The sequence below is a fragment of the Sinocyclocheilus rhinocerous genome, unplaced genomic scaffold, assembly GCF_001515625.1.
Source record: "Sinocyclocheilus rhinocerous isolate Xijiao unplaced genomic scaffold, SAMN03320098_v1.1 scaffold24, whole genome shotgun sequence".
NCBI lineage: Eukaryota > Metazoa > Chordata > Actinopteri > Cypriniformes > Cyprinidae > Sinocyclocheilus > Sinocyclocheilus rhinocerous.
This window is the reverse complement of record NW_015647124.1, coordinates 3,335,524-3,347,647: the sequence shown is the minus strand read 5'-3', so window position 1 is coordinate 3,347,647 and position 12,124 is coordinate 3,335,524.

The following is a 12,124-nucleotide window of genomic DNA, read 5'->3' as shown; positions in this document are numbered from 1 at the left end:
TTACATTTACGTTGCTCTGCAGAATCTTAGTGCAAAATCGTCTCGGGTTACTTGTGTAACCATGGTTCCCTGAGGGGAACGAGACACTGCGTCCTCTAGTTTTTGTGCCATGCTGCGGACACAAGCTTCAGACGAAGAAGTGAATGATGTGCGCTACCGGCGCCTATTTTGTACTAGTCGCGACGGTAGTGACGTCATGGCTGTCGCCGGCCAAACAAGTTGGTGTTTTTTCAATGTAGGCTTCAGACACGGGTCACGACGAGGCGTTCCCCATAGCGACCCCTAGAGGACGCAGTGTCTCGTTCCCCTCAGGGAACCATGGTTACATAAGTAACCCGAGACGTTTTCTAATGTTCCTGAAGACATTGATTAGCATGCTCAGGCGTGTTTGATTAGGGTTAGAGCTAAACTCTGCAGGAAAGTGGATCTCGTGGGCCAGATTTGAGGATCCCTGCCATAGTCATTCATGCTGCATCGAGAATTGTAGTAGTAACTCAGATCATCGTTCTGAGAGAAAACTGGACAATGCAATATGTTTTTTCGTCTTTTCTATGTGTAAAAACACCAAGATGACGAGAAGACGCCGGATAGTAAATCTATTAATAATGTCACTGATTATTAAACCCACTGCCTACCACTCAATAAAATAATCACATTGCTGGGTGTTTTTTAAAGTTTTGATTTTGTTTGGTTTAATAATTAACATTACCTTAGCGAGTATGACTCTCACTCGGCTTGTGAATTAGCAGAACTTGAACAGGGACATTATACAACGCCCAACACGAATAACGCTTAATGTGGCTTAATGTATCAAGACTGTAAAACTGTAAAACATACTATGTGCAAATACGCATATAAACCCAAAATGTGAACGCAGCACGTTTATTCACACTCTCATATAAAGAAAACGCTTAATGCACAGAGGCAGTGATATTAAAAGACCACATTCTGTACACAGCTTACTAATAAAGCATAATATATACAGAAAAAACAAATGAACTTTCAATATCACTGTCTTAATCCATAAGAGCAGCGGAAGTGCTTCTGGGTCTTTCATCCATTCTGTAGCTGGCAGGTCGTGCAGGCCGATGTTGTTGATGTCAAGCAGTTTCTCTAAATAACGCTGCTTGGCGGTGTTATTTAGTCTCTCCCGAGTCTCTCTTTACTGTTTCCCTTTCCTTTCACTTTCTCCTTCTCCATTTCTTCCCAGGAAACTGCGCTGTATCGCAAAAATTCAAACAAATATCAAGCTGCTTCTCTCTCTCTCTCTCTCTCTGTTGCTCTTTTTCTCAGTCTCACTGTTGAAGTAACCGTGGCAACGGATAGCGTATCCTGCTAATGTGGTGACTCCTTCCCGAAATGCAATGCGGAGTGAAAACATTGTGACTTAACTCCTCATTCTCTATTGGATGCTTGCAGCTCTTAAAGAGACAGCAGACTAATAGTACTAAACATGCTGCCGCTTGTCATTAAAGGGAGAGTTCACCCAAAAATGAAAATTCTGTCATTATTTACTCACTCTCATGTTGTACCACACCTGTATTAATTTATTTTTTTGTGCCGAACACAATATAAGGTATTTGGGGTGACTGACTTTGATAGTAGGAAAATAAAAATACTATGGAAGTCACTGGGGACCAGCAACTGTTTGGTTACCATATTCTACAAAATACATTTTATGTTCAACAGAAGAAAGAAATTCATTCAGGTTTAAAACAACTTGAGAGTGAGTAAATGATGACAGAATGTTCATTTTGGGGCGAACTATCTCTTTAATTTTAATAAAACAACAAAACAGAGAGAAAAATCACTCACTGCTGTTGACTGAAGAACTTTAATACAGTTAATAAGAATCAATGTATACTGTAATTTATACAGTGAAGTGTATATAGTGATTTATTTTTATATTTGTTTATTAAATTTCTTGAATGCTACTGCTAAATATACCTACTGTATCTGAAAAATAAAGCACTGTTTGTTTTATTTGTATATTATGTGTATTTGTAATGTTATTTTATTTATTTCTTTTTAATTTTATATTTTGTTACCTTGTAAGTCTTTTTCTTTTTAAATAGGGAATTTAGTTTGGCTGTACTGCTCAGACAACTTACAAAATAGTAAAACCAACATGACAAAGAATCGTGATAAAATCATGAATCGTGATTTTCCTGAAAAAAAAAGTTGTGATATGATATTTTTGCCATATCGCCCACCCCTATTCCCAACCCTAGTGAACGGTGGATAATTTGTAAATACGTGAGTCAGATATTGGCGAGGACACATTTAAAAAAGCCTCCTGCATCAAATACAACAACATTGCAAACCAAAGCGAAGTATATTTGAAGAATTCTTCTGTAGTTGAATCTTCTCAGGTTTTATGGTGAATTGTCATTGCAAACAGAGCTGGAATGTTTGTAGGTTACTTTGTAATGTACAAAAGCATCATTTGAGGCTTTGTATCTGGTTGATTTGTTTTCACCAACCATAATGTTTGAGATTCTTGGTCGATGAGGCACAATAAATCAAACCGTTTCCATCATTTATTCAATGTGGATCATCATTACACTCAGTTGTCATTTTGGATGTTGACATCATCCCACAAACTACTGGCAGACGACGATAAATGAGGGTAAATGCAGTTTAAACAATATTTTTAAACAGTTATACACATGGATTTGTAACCTTAGTTTATGAAAAGCTTGAGATGTTTACGTAATAACAAGATGTTTGCTAATATACCATTTTTCATCCTAATAAATGTAGTAATGTCTCATATATTGCATTGTTGTATCACATTAAGGAGTGAATTTGTTAAACAGGCCATTTTTGTGCTCTGTATTTCTTTGCAAATCACTGTATTATTCCCTTAAAATCAATGCTAAATGCACGCTAAATCCATTTTTGAGTTAGCTTGTTGTATTTTTCAGTGCAAACATGCCTCCTTTTGTTTAAATTAGGCACCTTAAGCTTCATTTTCAAAACCTTGCGCTGCATGCTTGGTGCACTTAGGATTGCGCAATTACTGTCTGCAGAATTTTATTTAAGAGAGATGTTTGATTGTGTTCAGCACAGATATTTTGAACATTTTTTCAGCATTGGCTGATTTGCATGATTCCCTTCAGGTGCTATAAATAATGTAGACGGCGCATGCAAATAAATAACGCTACCAGCAGGATCGTTTCGTTCTTGGTGAAAACCCCTCTAAGAGTACTGTAGCTATAACAAACTTCAGCAGCAGTCTTTCGCAGGAGAATCTTCTTGACAATTAAGGGGGTCATATGTTTTTTACATTATTATTATTTTATATATATATATATATATAATATTCCTTTTTTTAATGGTTTTAGTTTTGGTTTACTGTAATAATTCTGAGTTGGACAAATTATTCTGTAAGAAAATATGCTTATAATGTATGACAGAAACACATTTACTGAATACATTTCAAAAAGATAATCTGATTCTCCCAACATGGGGAGCTGAGGTTTTCTATAAGGTAAAATAAAATTCCAAAACTTTTTCACATGATTGCGTTCCCAAACATCATGCATCTGAACGCAAGATAACATGACAGCATTTGTTATCGTATTCCATCTGCGCGCAAGTAATTTTTATGTTAGAAAAAGAGTTGCAGCAACTTTTTACTATATTACTGATACTTTGCACCAGTTTCCCAGGAAGTGAAGACGTTGTTCTCTTGAGCACATGCTTTTTGCGCAAATGTTTTATGTGATATTCCAATTTTTCACACAAGTTTGATTCGCCACTTTTTAGATGGAAACAAAGCTACTGAATAAAACATCCCTTAGTATTGCATTGTGCATTCCGAAATCAGGTTCACAATTGTGCAGAAGAGGTTCAAAGGCCCAGCGTCTGATATTTGTGGAGGGTAAGCTGAGTTTGATGACATCTTTATAGCGGCGCTATTAGCATTTCCTCTACCTTAGCCTGCAGTTTCTCACACTTCTCTCCTCAGGACTCAATTCAGGCCAGATCTGCTGCGCTGAATGGAGACGGGCAACAAAAGGTGACATCATTCCAGTAGGATCTGATTGCATGCATGCACAAACACACACACACACACACTCACACACACCCAAACACACTCACTCACTCACTCACTCACTCACACACACACACACACGGCCCCTCGCTGGGCCCCCGGAACAATGACATCACAGGCTCCCCTTCACTCGCGCTTTCTGAGAAGCTGCGTTGCCCTGAACAACAACACTGCATTGGGTCGTCATGTGTGTGTGTTTGTGAGAGAGAAAAAAGAGACGACAACAGGCGGCTGTTAAAGGGAAACTTCACCCAAAAATCCTCATTCTGGCATTATTTACAAACCTCTGTGACTTTATTTCTATTATTATTTTGAAGAATGTTTTTGTCCATGCAATGAAAGTCCGTGAGATTTGAAACAACATTGGACCCCACTGACTTTCACTGTATGGACAAAAAACAATCAGACATTCTTCAAAATATCTTATTCTGTGTTCAACAGAAGAAAGTAAGTTATACAGATTAGGAATGACATAGATCATTTTTAGATGAACTATCCCTTTAAGATTGTACAGATGAAATCACGTAGTTTACCGTTACATTTTACTGTTAAATTGACACAAAAATCTAATTTTATTATTTTATTTTATTTTATTTACAATAGAAAATCTCATGTTGAGAGAAACATATTATCTTTTTCAGGTATTGAGTAAAATATCTCAAATATTTGTTAAATTCATGATGACAGTGTTCATTTTTAGATGAATTACACTGAAAGAAATTTGGTTATTACTTACGTGTGATACCCAAGTTCCCGTTTTAATTTAGTTTTTATTTTATTTTCTGACAAATATAATAGAAAATCTTGGTTCCTATGTTTAGAGAATCAAATATCCAAGTTACTATTTTATTTATATTCCATTTCATTTTTACAAATACGATAGAAAACCTCCATTCCCCATCTTGGGAAAATCATGCACTATTTTACAAGCACTGAGTGAAGTATCTCAAATATTTAATAATGACATTAATGATGACGATGTTCATTATTAGTTTAGCTATCCCTTTCAGCTTGTAGAAAAACACTTGATTTACTGTTTCAATTTACTGTTTGGATGTACACATCCAACTTACCAAATAATTTTGTATGTATTTATGTGTGTATTTCTATTCTATTCTAGTCTATTCTATTCTATTCTATTCTATTCTATTGTTTTATTTTATTCTATTTTATTTTATTGCATTTTATTGCATTCTATTCTATTTTATTTTATTTTATTTATATATTTTTTATATTTTATATTTTATATTATATTTTATATTTTATATTTTTAAATTCAATATACAACCTCTGTTCCCCATGTTGGGAAAATCATATGATCTTTTTCAAATATTCAGTATCTCAAATATTTCTTAAACTTACATGTAAAATTTTCATCGTTAGAGAAACTATCCCTTTAAGTTTTGTACAGCTAAAAGCACATTTATGTTTGCTGCACAATCAAACCCAAACAAAGCTAAATGTTAGTGCAGACTCCATATTTGACAGTAGTTCAAGCTGTCATTTTCATAAAGAAAGTTGGAAAACACAGTAAGATGTGCTGACTGAGAACATGGGAATGAGTAAATGAGATGCGCGCCGCTCTTCATCTGCATATGGCCGACTCCCCATGACCCTCTTCACTAATTCCATGCCTGTACTCTCCTCCCACGATGCATTGTGCTGCCGTGATGTCAGTGTCAGCCGGCTGTCCCTCAGAAGTTCATCAAAGAGAGTCGAGTGAAAGGATCGGGCCAGGAGGTGTGGACAGGAATATCAATTTGCTCTGGAACGGGACGGAGAGGCTGCAGTTTTCCCGGCTTCGGCCCTCCGGGGTTTGAAATCAACTAAACAAATTTGTTTATTAGATTTTTCCACCTCTCTTCCTCCGAAACGACATTCTTTCTCTTTTCTTTTAGCGTTTCTGCAGAGCAATGGGACTTGATTATCTTCCTTCCCCCTCACGGTGTTTTGGAAAAGCCTTCTGTAATTAGTGCTCGGCTGAATTAATTACGGAAATGCGGATGTGAAGGACGAGAGAAAAGTTTTTGGGGGGTGGGGTTGAAGCGATTGTATCAGAACCCAGTATTCCCACTAATTAATCGCTTCATTCACATGACAGGAATTAGCAGGCCGAATCATATTTGTCTGAATCTCAGACTCAGCTCCATGTCCAAAACAACCGCTCTGTCGGCCTCCATCTTTCGTTTTCCTTGCTTTTTCTCAGGGCAGGGGGTAATGCGTTACAAGTTACACTTTACATAATCAAACAATAAAACAAGAGTATTATCTTTTACTTTCTTTCTTCCTTTTTTTTCTTTCTTTTTGACATACCGTAGTCATGATTTTTTTTTTTTTCAAATACTAAGTATCTAAAATATTTGTTAAAATGTACATGTAATGTCCAAGTCACTATTTTTATTTTTTATTTATTTTTTTTATATATATTTTCTTATTTTTTTTTATTGTATTTTTTTTCAATTTTTTTAAGCATTAAGTGAAACATCTTAAATATTTTTTAAAATGTACATGTAATATCCAAGCCACTATTTATTTTATTTTATTTTTCATTTTATTTTATAATTTTTTTATTTTTATTATTTTATTTTTTATTATTTTATTTATTTTATTTTATTTGTTTTATTTACAGTTGAAACCCTTGGTTCCCATGTTGGGTCAATTGTGAATTATTATTATTTATGTATTTATTTTAATTAAGCATTAAGTAATCTAAAAAAATTGTTAAATTTAGTCATAATATCCAAGTTAGTAATTTTTATAAAATAAAATACAACATGTTATTTATTTATTTATTTATTTATTAGTTTAATTTAATTTAATTTAATGTAATTTTTTTAATTAAACTTTTTCAAGTAGAATAAAGTATATCAAATATTTTTTGCATTTATGAATAATATTCAAGTTAATATTATTTAATTCTAGTATTCTTCTTTTTTTATTTCATTTTATTTTATATACAAATACAATAGAAATGTGTGAGAATGTTCTTTGTTAATTATTTAGTAATTTTGTATTGAGTGAAGTATCTGAAATATTTGTTGTATTTACACATAATATCCAAGTTAATATTTGATTACATTTTTTTATGACAAATACAATAAAAAACCTCAGTTCCCCATGTTGTATTTTTCAATTGAGTGAATTATCTTGTAAACTTCACATGTAATATCTATGTTAGTATTTTTGTTATTTTGTTTTAATTAATAAATATGAATAATTTTATTAATAAATAGCATGACGGGGTTCTATAGAGATTGCGCGTCAATAATGACGCACAGAGCTCAACAAAGTTTGTTTTGTCCCAGCTCACTACTGCTGGTAATTTGCAGATTTCCCTCCTCTCTTTTTGTAAAGCTATCATTCCCAACGCTGCTCTTTCTCTGTCTTGTCTCTGGATTGAGATGTTGAAGGCGTCTTACCCCATTTTTATTAATTTTCCTATTAAATACCTTTAAGCTTCATTCTGGCTGCGTCCAAGAGTGATGTCAGACATTTGGAAAATACGTGATTATCTGTGCTCAAACACACACACACACACCAGACAGACACACAGACAGACAGGAACCCGACTGATCAGTCCGTGTTTACAGCGGTTCCTCCTATTATTTGAAAAGCAGAATGGCTGGTAATAGCAGTAATGGAATATAAGTCTGTCACTCCTCAGTCCTAGACTGGCCCATCCAGAGGCCAGCATGCATGACTTCAATTGCATTAAGAGACATTTGCTATAGCAATTACTGCCTGAGGGAAATGAGCTTAACCTAACGCTCCTCTCTCTACCCACAAACAGCTGCGAGGCTCTCGAGCGCGATCGTCCCGGCTGTCCTTTCCTTTCTTTTCTGACAGATACCTGCATCTGTCTTTTTTCACTCGTTTTCTTCCCTTTTCTCTCTTTTTTTCAGAGGTTTTATTTTGGAAAATATGCACAATTCTGTTTTTCAACTAAACATTGTTTGGGTCAGTATTATTTTAGTATCACTGAGATTTTAATTAGATTTACTTTTATATTTTCTGTTTTCATTTTCATTTCAGTTAAAGTTTTAACAATTTTATTGTTTTTTTCTTTCTTTTAATTGTACTTATTTTACATGGAATTTTTTTTCTGCCTTGAAATAAAAAAGAGGTAATTGTGGATTTTTATCTTGCAATTCTGACCTCTATTTTTTTATTCTGTAGATATAAACTCAGAATTGCCAGATATAAAATAGTTATTCTGAAGAGAGAAAAAAAAGTAGAATTGCAATTGTGAGATACAAAAACTAACATTTATGAAAAGAAATAAAAAGTCACAATTACCTTTTTTATTTTGTGGTGGAAACAAAAAGACGGAATAGCGAGATGTAAACTTGCAAAAATAAAAAGTCTGAATTGTGAGATAAAAATGTAAAAAGTTATAGTTTCTAGTTATAGTTTTTATTAATATTTTGAATAAATTTTTTGTATTTTTCATTTTCATTTTAGTTGAAGTTTTAGTCATTTAGATGAGTGCATCTTATTATTATTATTATTATTTTTAAATAAATCTATATCATTTGTATTAATTTATTTCAGTTTGAGTTTTATTAATGTTAGTACATCAAGTGAAACTAAATGAAATAAGAGATGTTGTCTTGGCAATTACCTTAAATAAAATAAGAATTTATTTATTTTATATTATATTATATTTTATTTATTTTTTATTTCAACTGAAAAAAAAACTTGTAAATAAATATAGTTAAATAAGTCAAATTTTCAAGTATTTTTTTATGGTTTTAGTTTTCGTTAACTGTAATAAAACCTTGATTTGGTTTCAGCTGCACATTTGAATCATAAACTGAACTCATACATTGCAATATTGATCACTATAATTACCACATTCCTTAGTTATTGTGAATTGTGTCAGCTTTGTGGCAATGGGGGAAAAATCCCAAAACCCGATGCAAGCAACAAGCCAGAGAAATTTCCAAATGAAAATAAACCAAGCACACACATTATAACAGCAGTGTCAAACAAAACAAAAGTTCACATGGTGGAAAATGTTATGAGCGCTGTGTGCATTTTCATGCTTCCACAGACCCGCAGCCTTTGGTGTGGTTTAGAGAGACGGCCGTTTATAAATGATGGGCGGCAGTGTTGTTTCACACACACACACACACACACACACACACACGCGCGCCACACCCAGACAGCCGGACTCGCTCTGAGGCCTTCATGATGTAAAGCATAGTTCACCCAAAAATGAAAATTTGCTGTTAATGAACTCAAACGGTCCGGAGTGATGTCTGGTTCACGAACGAATCATTCATTTGAAACTGGTTCATCAAATCGGACTGAACAGTTTGCAGCTCGAGCAGCACAGATCTACAAGTTACTCAATCAAAACTCACTTTCAGACGCCTGACAGTCACTCCGACTCAAATTGAGCCAAAATAGTGGCGTATCTGATTCTATGATGAATGAACTGATTCAGCGCTCCAGTTCCTCCAACAGTCACTGAACTGAGGAAACCGTTCGACTCGGACTGCTATGCGCACGCGTGAATCGAGCACTTGAATGAAGCGGCCAAATGAAAGTTTTTATTGTATATGTATTTTCATTGTATATGTAGAAAGGTTACTTAAGTTAATTAAGAATAGTTTATTCACTTTATATACTTTAGTCATGTAAAACATAAGCATTTCACATCGGCTTTAATAATATAATTGCTTATACGTGATGTAATAAATGAACTGGTGAATCAGTTATTTGAATCAGTTCATTGAAACGAACTGTCCGAAAGAACCAGTTTGCAGAAAAGAATCGGACTTCCTTGTTTCTTGCACAAACGGATTGTTTCGCTTCATAAGACCCCAATATATCACCTGGAGCCACGGGTATTCATTTAGTGTTCCCTGATATGCTTTTTTTGACAGGCAGTCACTGATTTGTATTTTATGAATCACCAAAAAAAAATAAAAAATCTGTACTGTTCTCTTGAAGACAAAAAGTCAGCTACATCTCATTTTTGGGTGAATTATGTGTATGTAGCCTACACATCTACCTATACATATCTATGGTGTAAACACTCAAGCCTCATTTACTTTAGTCACATAGTAATGAATGAGGTGGACAGATATCCTGCTTCTGTTCAACGTTCATCACACGTATGAACAGCTCTAGCTGCTGTTCTCTGACGCAAGCATCCTCGTCTGTTTTCATCCACGGTTTTCTTGAGGATGCAGCGGCCGCTGAAAGCTGTTGTTTTTCGCAGTTTAGTCACATTTAATATTGAGGAGGACCCTGGAGAATATTCCAGCGCCGTGGCGTCTTCAGAATTGTGTCGTTCTTGTGTTTTTGACTTTTTGGTGGCAGACGACTTAAATCATGCAGCAAAAACTAAAACAGACAGGACTTGAGACATTTTGGTGAAGATCATTTAAAATTGGAAGGCAATGACAGTATATATATATATATATATATAGTTTAACTTTTTTAATCTTTTGAACGTGTTGTTTGTTTGTTTATTTATATATATATTTTTTTTTTCATTTCGTTTTTATGTATTCACCTTTTTTATTTTTTATTTTTTACATTTAGTTTTTTTATTTGTACATTATTTTTATTTATTTGTTTAACTTTTTATTTTTTACATTTTATTTATTTACATTTTTATTTTTTTAGTCTTCTCCTTTTACATATGTATGCATGTATATATGCATTTATTTATTTATTTTTACATTTTCTTTTTATTTACCATTTTGTTTAATTCATTTAATTTTCATAACTTAAATAATTTTCAAACCGTTCAAAGCCTCTTCTGCTTAGCTGCGTGCTTGTGCACGGCATGCATGGCCATAAAAGTATGGTGCTAGCATATATTTTCATTGATATTGATATAGATGTCAACGAGATATAAACTCACAATTGTGACATTTTTCTCAGAATTGTGAGTTTATATCTCACAGTTCTGACTTCATAAGTGAGATTGCTTATAAAAGTGTTTGCATTGTAGATACTGTAAATTCATTAATATTCCATGTGTCTATCTTTTAATACCTGGCACTGACACTCATAAAAACACACAATGTTCAAAGCAAACCGTAACAACAGTGAATATGCAAGACTTATTTTACCAACATTTGCATAAAGATAAGCCTCATGGGACGCCAAAACATCTATTTAGTTTCATCCCACACCAAAATAATCTATAACAGAGCATGCAGAAGTGTTATCATACGTTATTATTACAGATGAGTATCATAAATCATTATATAAGCATGGCTTTTTAATGATTGCAGATTGATGCTTTCTCTTTGTTGGATGGTATTGCTCCATGCGATTGACGTCAGAGATGTTTGATTAATGAAGAGATGCAGTCAGCCATCAGCTATGTGTGATTTTATCCTCCACTTGCATATGTAAGAAGGGCCAGCACTTAAAGCCTGGATTAAAACGGCTAATACTCACTTCTGCTGCATCACTCTGAATCACCGTGGCTTGCATTGCTCGCTGCTAACCAAACAAATAGGAGTTTCCCAGTTTTGTGCTTCGCTCGTCCCCAGAGATGCTTTGTCAGGATTGTGAACTTAATTGCATGTGACTTTGTGTTCCATGCCAAACACTGTAAGATCTGCTGGGACTGACAAGAGGGCTTAAAAGGGAGAGTATCTCCTCAGTGGCCTGCACATGTACCGGATTATCGGACATTTGTAAGTGGGGAGATAGTGTTACCCCTCCCTAATTTTCCAGCGTTTAACGTCTACCGCTCCGCAATTTTGCCTGTCCGCCTGCCACAAAGTCCTGTTACTCTGTAAGAAATGACTCCCGGATAAATCCCATAATCCATCCGTTCTGCCCTCCTGTGTGGAGGTGTTTTTCTGAGAGAGGCAGCTAAGTGTACAACAGCACAACAACCGCTACTACTCAAAAAACAAACAACAACAACAACAACAACAAACACAGCAAACAATGAGAGTTCGAGATGTCGTCTCTGACCTCTGCTTATTTTTGTCCTCTTCATTTAAAACGCCATGAATATAATAATGAAGAGCTCTGCTGAAATTCATGCTGGAAAGCTGATGCTGATGCTTAGGATTATTATCCTAA